Raw genomic sequence first — 13423 nt, forward strand, 5'->3', positions numbered from 1 at the left:
TAGAATAGCATGAGTTGAGGACTCAGATAGCAAATCAGATGTCGAGACAGATGACAGAAGTCCCTAAAGCAGTCACAACTTTAGGAGTCATCGCGACTTTGGGAGATGAACACGCTCAGCGAGAAACATAGAAACCTCCTTGAGAAGAGGTGCCGACACATATAGTGAGAAGATTGAACCACGTTCTATAGAGAATCGAAGATTTAGGGTATCAGGATAGTGTCAGATCCGCCCCAATGGTGGAAATGCAATGATTTGGGTGTATTAAGGAGCCTCGACAACCGAAGAATTTGTTATCCCTCTTGATCTCGAGAGCTGAATCCCCGAAAAAATTTAAAATCCCGGCCTTAGAATCCCAATGAGCACCTTGTATCCTTCCAATGGTTAATCACAGTATCAGGATAGTGCAGGATTTGCCACAATGGTTGAAATACAACGATTTGGGTATATTGAGGTGCCTCGATAACCAAAGAATGTGTTATCACTCAAGATCTTTGGAGTTGAACCCTCGAAGAAATTTAAACTCCCGACATTAAAGCCATACAAGGGACAGTTAAATCCGAATGACCACCTCGAGTCCACCTATCATAGAATCAAGATAGTGTCGGATCTGCCCCAATGGTGGAAATGCAATGATTTTGGTGTACTAAGGCTTTGTGACAACAGAAGATTACTTTATTCCTCCAGATTTCGGGAGCTGAATCCCTGGAAAAATTTATACTCCCGACATTAGAATCCCACAAGGGACATCTAGATCCCAATGATCAGTTCGCATCCTTCCAATCATCAATGTGTCTGCTGAAGGTTTCTGATTCATTTAAATGTCGACTGTTCTTTACTACATTGAGATCATTGGGTTTAAGGTGGTTCAATGCATTATCAATCAAGATAATTGTATGTTTCTCAGACTTAAAGAAACTTTTCCTTGCACAGTTTACCAGTTCCCAAAATCTTAAGAAAAGCACCCAATACCTGTGACAGCTTAAGTAGAGGGCCAATGAGTCCGCGTTTATTTATTACATAATTTTAATGAGAAATGTTGGAGGTGAAAGAATTAAAACCCGACATGGTGAAAACTCAAAAACCTTAGGCTAGTATATTTGTCAAGTAATAATGTGAATTTAGAGTACCACATACCGACCATAGGAGGAAAGGGCTAAGAAATTATTTTAAAGAGTGAATCTCTAGTTTACTAAACATCTATACCTAGTTTAGCGTGATCAAAAGCAAGAGATTGAATTCATACACTCCTACTCACAAACAAAATAAAAGCATGACCTGCAAAATAAAGAAAAAAACAAGTGGAGAAATAAAACAACTCTTTAAGAGAGATGAGGTTCACGCCTCTTTGATTCAAGTATCATGGTGGTTTGTGGTTTTCCTAAATATTCCTTATGTAATTGTTATCAACATGGATAAAATGATCGTCTTAAGCCTATGCCTAGGTCATAAGAAGAATAAAAAACCATGAAGTTAAGTTTCGCTTAACCCCATGCTTCCCAGGATTCTTCTGATCTCCTTTCTAGGCTGCAAAATCCTAATAGGATATGATTATTTTACTAAGCAGAAGTTGTAGATGACAAAGGATGTTAACTACTTGTCTAGCCAGGTCAAAAGTAAATGAAAGATTAAGGTTTACATAATAACTTTCACATGAAAGCTCAAGAAAACATCATGAGAAAAATAATCAAAGAAAACCATAAAAACCATGAGACTTACATCAAATAGATGCACGAAAGAGAACTTAGCTCCACATGATAAAAAGAATGATGAAAAATAAGTCCATGAAAATCATTGTTGCATGCAAGACATGAAAGTAAATGCTTACCAAAAAAACTTGTACTCTCCACCAATATAGAAGCTCACCCTCTCATACAAACAATTTTCTCTCCTAACAGTAAGAAAAAAAAAAAGAGAAGATGAAGAAAAATAACCCTTAGGACTTCAACCTCAAAAAGGGAAGAAAGCCCTAAGAGAGAAGCTCTCTCTCACACCAAGTTCCTTAATGTTTGGCTCATGTCGCCCTTGATGATCCTAGCCCCCTTTCAAGTTGTCATAAATAAGTTTTTATAGCCCTAACCTTGGATTGGCAAGAAATTTTTTTCTTAAAATATTTCTTGCTTTGTAAGTGTGGTCATGCCCAAAATCGGCATGGTCACTCCATAGCTATTGATCAAGCGGCGTGGTCACGCCCAATCCCGACGTTGTCATGCCTAATCCTGATGTGGTTACGCCAGCATGTTGATTGGGAAGCGTGGTCATGCTTGATCTAAGTGTGGTCATGCTATTACAATTGATAAAGCAGTGTAGTCATCACAGTTTGGGTAGTCCCAAACTTGATTTTTTTTTGCTCTAAAATGCGTGCTCGATCTCCTATAACCTGCAAGTCACCAAAAAAACATTCACAAGCATAGAACCATGATAAATAAGAAATAATAGTAGGTAAAAAGTAGGGTTGTATGGAGTAAAAATTGTAAAGAATTGACTCATGTCACATGACACAAGCTGCCCTGACTCAAGGTCTGAAGTCTGAGAGGTTTCATTCTGATCTAGCTTGATGGAACCCAGAGTTTGGGCAAATTACTGGAGATGGTCTACAAATACATCAAGGCCTATGAGAACGTTCCCGAACCCGAGTAATCGACATAGACCCCATAAGAGTCCGTCGCAGAGTAATGGATGACAATCAAAAGAAAAGTCATACCCATTTGTCCGTTCATGATATGAAAATCTACAGTCCTGAAACAACAATGGAGCCAATCGTAACGGTAATCAGCGAGGTTAGGCGAGAAGTCATGACCATGTACCTACTTGATATCACAAATCGTCTGCCTAACACTATGAACAAACCAACATAATCATGAGGGCCGTCAGAATGCTCCTTTGAGAGTTTCCATGGCTGAAATAGCAGACCCCATTTAAGGTAAAGAGTATTTCAAGAAAGCCTCACCAATGAGAGCTGGAGCCTCCCTTTGCAATACCAGGAAATACTGTAAATACCACATAAATCTTGACCATGAAACCGAGGAATGTAGAAACTTCTAGAATTTGATCAAAGAATTGATCAAGGAAAGGCAGTCGAAGGAATTGTAACTTATGGAGCCGCAACCCAGAGGCGGTGGAAGGCCTCGATTGTGGTAGTGCCCGATGGGCCAGTACATACAAATGTCATCCATATAGTAATTGGTACCCACAATCTTTGGAGGAACTAAGTCATCCTAGTGAGCTAATAGTAAGAAACACCAAATACGACAACTCTGCACCATTACCTTTACCTCGAGGATAAAAACCCTTCCTCCCATTTTATTGACAAACACTTACTTGTCCTCAAAGGGGAACATGTACAATGACTCCATTGTCGTGACTCCCATGCTCAATAACTATCATGTAGAGAGCATCCTAATTGACACAAGGAGTTCTCTTAGTATTTCATTTAAATTTGTGTTTGACAAACCGAGTCTATCAAATGACAAAATGATTGTGCTTATATGGTTTTTTGAGTGAGCAAAAAGAGGCTCATAGAATAATTGGACTTGCAGTTAGCTGGGCAGAAGGTGAGAAAAAGTTCAGCTTCACCTATGATTTCTTTTACGTAGATTCCCCACTAACTTATAATGCCATCTTTAGTCGCCTACTTCTAAATAATTTCATGGTAGTAGTCTCTACTTGACATGTTGCAGTGAAATTTTTAGGAGATGGATAAATCATCACCATAAAAAAAAACTTAGAACAATCATCAGTAATGTGAAACATGACCCACTCGACATCCAAAACTTAAGAGGAGGGGGTCTTAAGACCAATGAGGCCACCCTAGAGATCCCACATTTGACAAAGAACTGAATAATTTTTTTCTAATCAGGGAAGCTTTTGATGAAAGACAGAGAGATTTTTAGATCCAGAGCATTCAGGAGAACTGAAACATTTTCACCTAGTTAGTGACATAAATGCTTGGCATACCAATCAATGCAACATAAAATTGATTGAACGTCAATCCATCCGTCTAACTAGTAAAGCAGAAGATCAAGAACTCATCTACAATGCTAGTGGGATCCATCCAAAAGGAGGTACAAAAACGAAAAGATGCTGACTACATCAGAGAAGTGCAATACCCTATGTGGATTTCCAATTTTGTGATCTCTAGAAGGCCAATGGAAAGTAGAGGACATGCATTGTCACAAACCTAAATTAAGGTTGCTTGAAAGATGGTTATCCTCTATCAAGGATTGATAACTTGGTGGATTCAGTGGTGAGCCACTTATAATTAAGCTTTTGGATGCATTCTCTGGGGCCTACAAAATTAAAATGCACCCAGCTGATGCAGAGAAAACTTCTTTTAGTAATAACAAAGGAATTTACTATTGTAATGTAATGAAAAATGCTAGGACAATGTATAAGCATCTTATGGATGTGATTTTTGCAATAAAAAATGAAATAATATTGAAGTGTATGTGGATGATGTGCTAGTTAAGATTCGGTAGACCAAACGATAGATTGAAGACCTAAAATAAACTTTCCAACACTTAGAAAATATTACATGAGATTAAATCCCTTGAAATGTACATTCAGAGCCATGACTGAAAAATTCCTCAGATACCTCTTAACCCTATAAGGGATAAAGGCCATCCCCGAAAAAGTCTCAGTACTCGTTGATATGCCATCTCCTCAGAATACTAAGGAGATCCAAAATTAATAGGTCAGATAATAAGACTTTGTTGATTTATTTCCAAATCATAGGATAAATGTGCTAATTTTTTTTTTAAGTTTCAAGAAAAGCCAAAAGTTTTAAATAGATGATAGAATGTGAAGAAGCGTTCGAAAGCCTCACACACTCTCTTGCATCTCCACCTTTGCTTCAAAGTCTGAAGCCGAAAGAAGAACTTTCTTTATACCTTGGGGTCGGACCAAAGACAAATAGCTCAATCATTGTTAGTAAAGAACTTGAGAAACAATAATTAGTGTGTTACACTAGTCAAGTCCTCAGGGACACTAAACTCAGATACATAATTATGAAAAATCTAACGTTTGCTTTGATCCTGTCAACGTAAAGGCTATGGCTATACTTTTAGGTACACCCAATCCAGGTCATTGATGACCACCTATTGAAATCCATCCTCACTGGACTTAAGTATTCCCATCCACTACTAAATGGGTAGTAGAACTAAGTGAATTTGACACCTCTTATGTCCCCCGAATAGCAATCAAGGCACAAACCAATACAAACTTATTGACATACTTGTTGAAATCATGGGAAGCAAAAAGAGAATAGATGACAGATGGACATACTTGGACTTTATTCATCAATGGCGCATTCAATCGATTGAGAGCTAGTATTGGGATATTCTTATGTAGCTCAATCAGGAAAAATATCTACCACTCGACAAAGGTAAGTTTTCTTATAACTAGCAATCAAGCAGTGTTCAAAGCTTTGATCTCAAGTCTCCGCTTAACTTTTAGGATGGGAGCCCCGCACCTACAGGTGAAGATGAACTCCCAGATGGTCATGAATCAATTCATTAGAGAGTATAAGGTGAGGATGAGGAGAAGATAAAGTGTCATATGAAAGTGCATGTCATAATTGGGAGATTCGCTAGTTTCAAGATCAAACATGCCAGAAACGGAAGAGAACCATATTGCCAACCTCCTATCCAAGAGTCTCCTTTTAGGAGACAGATCACCCTAGAAACTTGATCAACACATCTTCAAAGCCTCTAGTCATGGAGGTAGATATTAAGGCAAAGAAGAGCCGGATAGATCTCTACGTCCACTAACAAAAAAAGGGTAGATTGATGAAGAAGTTGCAAATCCAAGGAAATTCTAGTTTAATGCCACTCAATATCTTATGATCAAAGGGAAGTCATTCCAAAAGTAGGTCTTTGAGGTGCATCAGAGAAGATGAGATTGAAGATATCCTCATGGAAGTTCACTATGGCGAGTGTGGAAGTGACTTTGAAGAAAAAAAAGTTGCCTTAAAGAATCAGACGATAAGGTTATTTGTATTTGACATTAATGAAGGTAGTCAGGGGATACTTTGGAAAGTGTAAGAAATGTTAGAAATATGGCCTTCTGTGACACCATCCGGGCCACAAAATCCATCTGATTGTCATCCCATGACCTTTTTCTATTTGAGGACTTGATATACTTGGACCATTTCCACCATCGATGGGCCAATGCAAGTTTTTGCTAGTCACTAGGGATTACTTCTGCCTGTGGAATAAAGTAAAGGTGCTTGTCACTATAACAACAGAGGTTGTCAGGAATTTCATCTGGACAGACTTGATCTATTGGTATAGCCTATTTCTCATTAGCCTTATAGATAATGAAACCCAATTTGTTGATAATGGAGTCCAAGATTTTTGTAAAAGTTAAGGGATTAATCTCAAGTTTACCTCGGTGTATCACCCCCTGAATAAAAAGACAAGCAAAAGTTGTCAACAAAATCATACTAAATCTTTTGAGGAAGAAGGTAGAGAAATCCAAAGGAAAATAAGTTGATATACTTTCATCAGTAGTATTGGCAATCCAGATGACACCATCAATGTCAATCGAATAAACTCTATTCATGTTATCTCACGAGATGGAGTATATGCTATCAGTAAAATACAACCATCACAATTTTACCAATTGATTACAACCATTACAGTCAGAGGTCTTAATTGCATCAACCTTTAATGAGGAAAACTTAGTGGAATGTCAAGAAGCAAATGATGAAGGAGCAATACTTTCATTGGACTTTTCAGAAGAAAATCGAGCTAGTTCAACACTTTGGCAAGAAGAAGTTAAAACGAGAGCTTCCTGGTACTATAATAAACATGTCCAAGAAGAAGCATTTGTTCTTAAATATTTGGTATTGAAGAAAGCCAGCCCCACTACTTGTGGATGGGTGATCGATAAGCTATACCAAACATGGAACAAATTCTACATCATCAACCAAAAGGTGGGACCAAGAGCAGACATGTTGAGGAACTATGCTAGAAACGAAGTCCACCATACTCAGAGTAGTGATGATTTTAAAAAAGATTTTTTCCTTAACTCTCTATCGAACGATAAGAAAATTTCTTCTTTACTTTTAATTATAAATATTTTTTATTACAAGTCCTAGAGAAAAAATATTGCTTTCTTCTTTTCATAAACTGAGTTAATAACCCTAAGTCAAGAAATCTGAGGAACTAAAAGGACAAAAGAGTCACTAATGAAAGATATCCACATTCGGGGAGCAAGCACCCTTAAAAATAATAATAATCTGGCAATAGTGGTCATATTCATGATGCAAAATTTTATTTTTGGGAGGGATGACCCTTATTTATATAAATATTTTAAGGACTTAGTTATTAGAAGATGTGTATTGTTGCAAGAAACCCACAAAACTATGCAAAAATGTCATAAATCAGATTCTAGGGGACTTTTTTGGGTTAATAAAACTGCATTTAAGATTTTACAATCTAGATTTTATTGTCCTACGTTATTTAGAGATGTATAGAGATGTTAATACCTATATAAAATGAGATGTAAATACATACATAAAATCATGTGATATATGTCAAAGAGTAGGCAATATTTCTAGAAGAAATGAAATGCCCTTAAATTTATTCTATAAGTTGAAATTTTTATGTTTGAGGTTTGGATTTTATGAGAACATTTATACCATATTCTAAATATATATATATATATATATATCTAACCACCTAAGCATGATGAGTGGTCCTATATATATATATATATATATATTGATAGTTGTGGACTATGTATCTAGATGGATTAAACTAATTGTTGTACCTCATTGTGATGCTAGGAGTGTTGCAAAATTTTTAAGGAAAATCATTTTACAAGATTTGGAATATTTAGAGTAATCATTACAGAAGGGGGAATCTGATAGCGACTTTATATATGCTTAAAAATACAAGAATTTGATAATGTTGCTAGAAGATTTAAATCTCCGGCAACGACGCTAAAAACTTGATAACGGTTATAGATTTGATAAAGATGTGTATAAAATATTCAATAATTGCAAAGTCACACTTATCAATGCAAGTATACGTATCACTCAAGTAATATGGGGCTCTAATGGAGTCCTAGATATCGATCCCACAGGGAGTAATATTAGAGGCTACGAATTAAGATTTAAAAAATTAATACTTAATCACAATAATATAGTTCAAATTGCATATTTATCACTAATAGGCAATTGAAATGAAAATATAATTTTAATAAACTCTTAATTAACTAATTCTACTAATAAAGTTTCTAATGTGAAGCTCAATATACAAGAAAGCATTCTTCTCATTGTCAAGAAATTTAAGTGAATGAATAAATTGAATCAATTCAAATTATATTGTGTCAAATAGAAGCATACTTATTCTTTACCCTTTGGACCAGGCATAAAGAACATTGACTAATCCTATGCTTGGTTAATGAATCATACCGACTCTTACTTCGGAGCTCCCACGTTCCCCTCGCCTGAGGGCTCACATCTACACTTCAGCACTCAAACGATATGACCGAATTGAGGATTTTAGTCTGTCACTCAAAAATCTCCAATTCTATGCCCGATAATTTTTATTTCCCTATTTATTTGCACCCAACTTTCAAGGACTTTGACCTCCCTAAATCTTGGATGTAATCTTTACTTTAGTTGTAAAACTCAACATATTTTAACATATAAATTAGCTAGATTGAATGTAAATTAAGATTAAAGTGAAAAAATCATCACAAGTTCTTTAACATTCTCATGACACAATCAATTCAAATCACCATTTCACAAAATCTCAAGACCAGGAGAAAGACAGAGAAAATTACTCAGAACTCATGGAGAAGATATGATAAAGCTTGGAATTTATATATAATAGCAAAATCATACAAATTTCAATAAGTAAATACAACTTATCTATAATTCCCCCCCAAGCAGACTCATTGAAGTTCCTCTCGAATTTCTTCCTTTCCTTACAACACACAGAATTCTCCTTTGAAGCGGCAAAAAGGAAGAAATCTCTCACTTTCCTTCCACTCTTATAATCTCTCGAAGAATTTCTCACAATACTAACCATAAATTACACTCTCTACACTCTAATGGACACACGTGGACACACATGGACACACCCTTCTCTGCCTCCAAATTGTTTCTTTTAAAATTGTAGAAGAGTTTTCAAGAGTTGTCAGAGTGTCCCTTCAAAAATCGTCCACATTCAATGCATATGTTGAGAGAAATTACGTGCTAACCATCGGCGACCTCGATGGCGATGCTGGCAACCTTCTAGAATATTTAATTCTGGACTCTTGGGAAAAACCCATCGTCGGCGCCATCGAGCTCGCTGTCGGCGCCCAAGATCAAATCTTCATATTTTGGTCCTTTTTGCTCCAAATTTGCTCATTTTTGCAACTTTTTGCTCCAATGACCGTTGTTCAACATACCTGCAACAAAACATCAAAAATACATTTCTTTAAAGTGCAATATCATCAAAATGAGTGTAAAATAGGTATGAAAATCTCAACATATTTTCCTTTGGTCAAAATCCCCCAAACTTAATTATTACTTGTCCTCAAGTAATTTTAGTACTACATAAAAGTTATGATCTACTGTGATAAAATTTTAATTCAAAAATACTATAAGTTTGATTTAAATAAATACCATAGTGAGATTTTCAGAAAAAATTCAACTAATTAAATTAACTCTGTAGGTACAAGACTATCTAGTCATCAAGTTTAAGAGTTCTAGTTTTCTATTCATTCAAGAATGGCTATATGTTGTAACATCAAGTCACTTAAAATATTCAAATGATAGGAGCTTCATGAGAACATTACTAGTAAAAGATGTTATTCCATAAATATAAGTTCAGGAATGTATTTAGGTTTTCCCTTTAGGTAGTTTCAAGTGAAGCAAATTTTTTATTAGGCATCTCCTCAAGCTTCTCCTCACTTATATATATATATCATTTGGATTGCTTTCAATCCTATATATTTTTCTTTTTGTTTTCAGGGATTATTGTCAATCCTTTCTTTTTTCTTTTTCAAGTGAAGATTCTTATATCTGGATAGTCTTTAATAATTTTGAACTTCACTTTTCTTTCCCAAAATTTGAAACACTGAAACTCAAAGCATTCCTTTACCTTATAAATATTTCATAGCTTTTACATCATTGAGCCCCAATATTTTCTTTTCAAATGAATTTCTAAGATTCTTAATACTTCAAAATATAGTTTCCTTTACTTTAAGTAGTTAACTATAGTCTTATTCTCTTATACTAAATATCGTAAAAAATCAATTTTCATTACAAAAATATTCTTTTAAATCTACCATAATATTTAAATATTTACAAAGTATAGTTATTTGAATTAAATTCACTATAAAAATCATATTAATAATTTTTGAAAATATTTAAATTGTGAACATATAATAGTTAATCTTTTTCTTCCCTCCCCCAAACTTAAATTTTTCAATATGGAATGATATAGTTAAAAAGAAAATTTCTAAATATCAATCATAACTCAGTACTTTATGTATTTTCATTATTCTGAATTTTTTTTTTAGTTCCTTCTTAAATTTTTTACTTTAACTGATCTGTAATATTATGAGCTTGCTATACATATAAATCATGAGAGAATTTGCTTGGTAATAAAATTTTGAAATAAATACAAAACTAAACATTATACAAACACAATATTTAATTAACACATCACAATACTAAATAAAAACAATTACAAAGACATCACAATGCAAAAAAAATAAAATCAGATTACAATTTTATAAAGTATTAATCAAAGTCTATTATAACTACACATGCAAATTTCAAACTACAACATCAATCTAATCAAAATTATAAAAAAAATTCCAAAATACACTTCAAATACTCAAATAATGGCTTCCAAGAGTGACTCTAAGAGTTCAAAACTAAGTTCCTTTAATTTCTTCCAAATATTTTCTCCACATTCTCAATTTTTTTGGATCTCCTCAATGTGGAAGAAATTTAAGGTGAAAATCAAATATTTTTAGTTTGGAGTGAAGCTCTTACCGAGAGATGATAAAATCTGGTGTCTAAACGCTTTGAAATTGCCCCAAATATAAGATCTTCAAGCCCTAGATTGAAATTTTCATTTTTTAAGAGGAAGGGGATGATGAATAGTGGTGGTTGATTGGTCAAAATCACGGTTAAAAGTGCTTTTTCGGTATCTCATCGTCAGTGGAGATGTCAGCGCCGTCGGCGAGCTCTATTGAATTAAATAGCCTAACTCTCGGGAAAAATTCGCCTTCGGTGAGATTTTCAAAATTGGTTCAATTTCCAGATTTTTACGATTTTGATCAATTTCAAGCCTCGTCGACGTCCGTTCAATCATTCTAGACATAATTTTTAAGTGATTAAATGATGTACTAACACAAATAAACATTCACAACACAAAACATCACAATTATATATAAAATCTAAGGGTTACAATACACGTTACACAACACACATAATTTTGGTATTTTCTCAACCTTAATACATCAATTAAGCGTCGCAATCTAAGCTACAACACTCTAAACGCTGAAAACAAACATTTTATGCTCAATCTCAACTATACTGAGATTTTAAAAGCAAAATGTGAAAGTAAAGCAAACACATAAGTTCAAATCAAATCACACATATAGACATATAGGTAGTAAAGTAAATCTACTACTCCTCCGATTCAGTGCTTGTTTCTCCTCTGATATCGCCCATCGATTGAAAATGAACGAAGAGGTTATAGAAGAGTCGGTATGAGAATTCTTCAGTAGAATCCTCTTTTATCAATCCCATCTTTCTCATCAATTGTATCAAACTTACTTCGATATGTCCAGAGTGATCAAAATGCTCTTTTATCCTCCAGTCTAGATGATTAAAAAAATCAGAGATATTATTAATTGCATTCATAATATTTTGTACCTCTTTCTCCAATTTCTTGATTCTACACAGGATCACTAGTGTCTTATCCGGAATTAGAGGCTGAATAGGTAGTGAATTCTGAGACGATTGATCCACAATAATAGTCATATCATTCTCATCTTCAATGGCTGGGAACTTCTCGGTTAGGTCTAAAGGCTTCCAAGGTAGAAGTACATTTTCTCAATTCTCATAAGATACTTGGAACTGATTGTAGAGTAAGAAAATTGTTGAAGGATGTCCAAGCCCATAAGTTAATCCATGAACGATCAGGCCCAAAACAGACTTCACAATTATTGATCTGATATCAATCGGCAGTCCCATTTGCATACAGTAATTCAGAATAGCACTTTCTTAAGTAACTTTACCGATCCTCACTGTCGGTAATAATTTTGTAGAAATGAAGAAGTGCCAGTGTTTAGAAACAGGGTTTAGAAGTGTAGCAGAGAAACTAATATACCTGTTTTCTCTCATTTCCCAGTCTTCAGTTTCGTCCGTCAAAAATTGTTAGATCTCATTCACAGATTTCTTGTCGGGACAAAGTTAGAATAATGGAAGACAAGAACATTATCGATCATATATAACTCATTAATCCATGCAGGAGTAAAAGTTATCCATCTGCCTCGCACATAGACGACTCCCTGGTTGATTCCATGCAAATTAGCATAAAACTCCCTCACCACAGGAACGACTACGGCGGCAGTAGTGTAGCACAACACTTCCCATCGTCATCGCACAATCATCTCTTAAATTACTGTCGAAGAATTGTTCAATTATCAATTCACGAATCCTCTTTCTTTGATTAATCTCCTCTTTGTCAGCACTTTGTTGAAGATTCGTTGCGCCTCAAAACTAACGAACTTTCTCCTGTTAAACGCTCAAAATCTAGGGTTTTCAGTGGAATTGGAAGCCATAGGGATAAATTTGGTGGAGTTTTAATTTTTTTTGGGTAATATGAATTTAAAAACCAAGTTTGGAAGTTTATAGGAAGTGAATCTCGCCTAAAACTGTCAAAAACCGACATTTTATACTCCAAAAATCGTCATCTCGCCGTTCTCGCCATCGGCGGCGTCGATGACGTCGTCGGCAAGATTTGAGATTTAATTGTCTGGACTCTTAGGAAAAACCCGTCGTCGGTACCGTTGCGCCTGCCGTCGGCGCCCAAGGCAAAAATTTCACAGTTTCGCTCTCGTTCGAATGCGTTCCAATTTTCTCTATGGATCCAATTTTTATGATGATTCAATAATAAATACGAGTAGTAGAGTTCAATACTACCACAAACTAACAATAATTTCAAACAAAAACACTATAATCGCAATAAAAATAAAGATAACTATGGGTTGTCTCCCATAAAGCGCTTGGTTTAACGTCATCAGCCCGACCTATTTAGATATTATTCAGGTTGATTGACCATTGAAATCTCTTTAAAATTTGGCCTTTTACCCTCAAAATACGGCTTTAATCTATTTTCATTTACTTTAAATCTATTCCCAGTCTTTTGATCTTAAATTTCAACAGCTCCGTAAGTATAAACTC

The sequence above is a fragment of the Phalaenopsis equestris genome, unplaced genomic scaffold (genome assembly GCF_001263595.1).
Source record: "Phalaenopsis equestris unplaced genomic scaffold, ASM126359v1 Scaffold001053, whole genome shotgun sequence".
Taxonomy (NCBI): domain Eukaryota; kingdom Viridiplantae; phylum Streptophyta; class Magnoliopsida; order Asparagales; family Orchidaceae; genus Phalaenopsis; species Phalaenopsis equestris.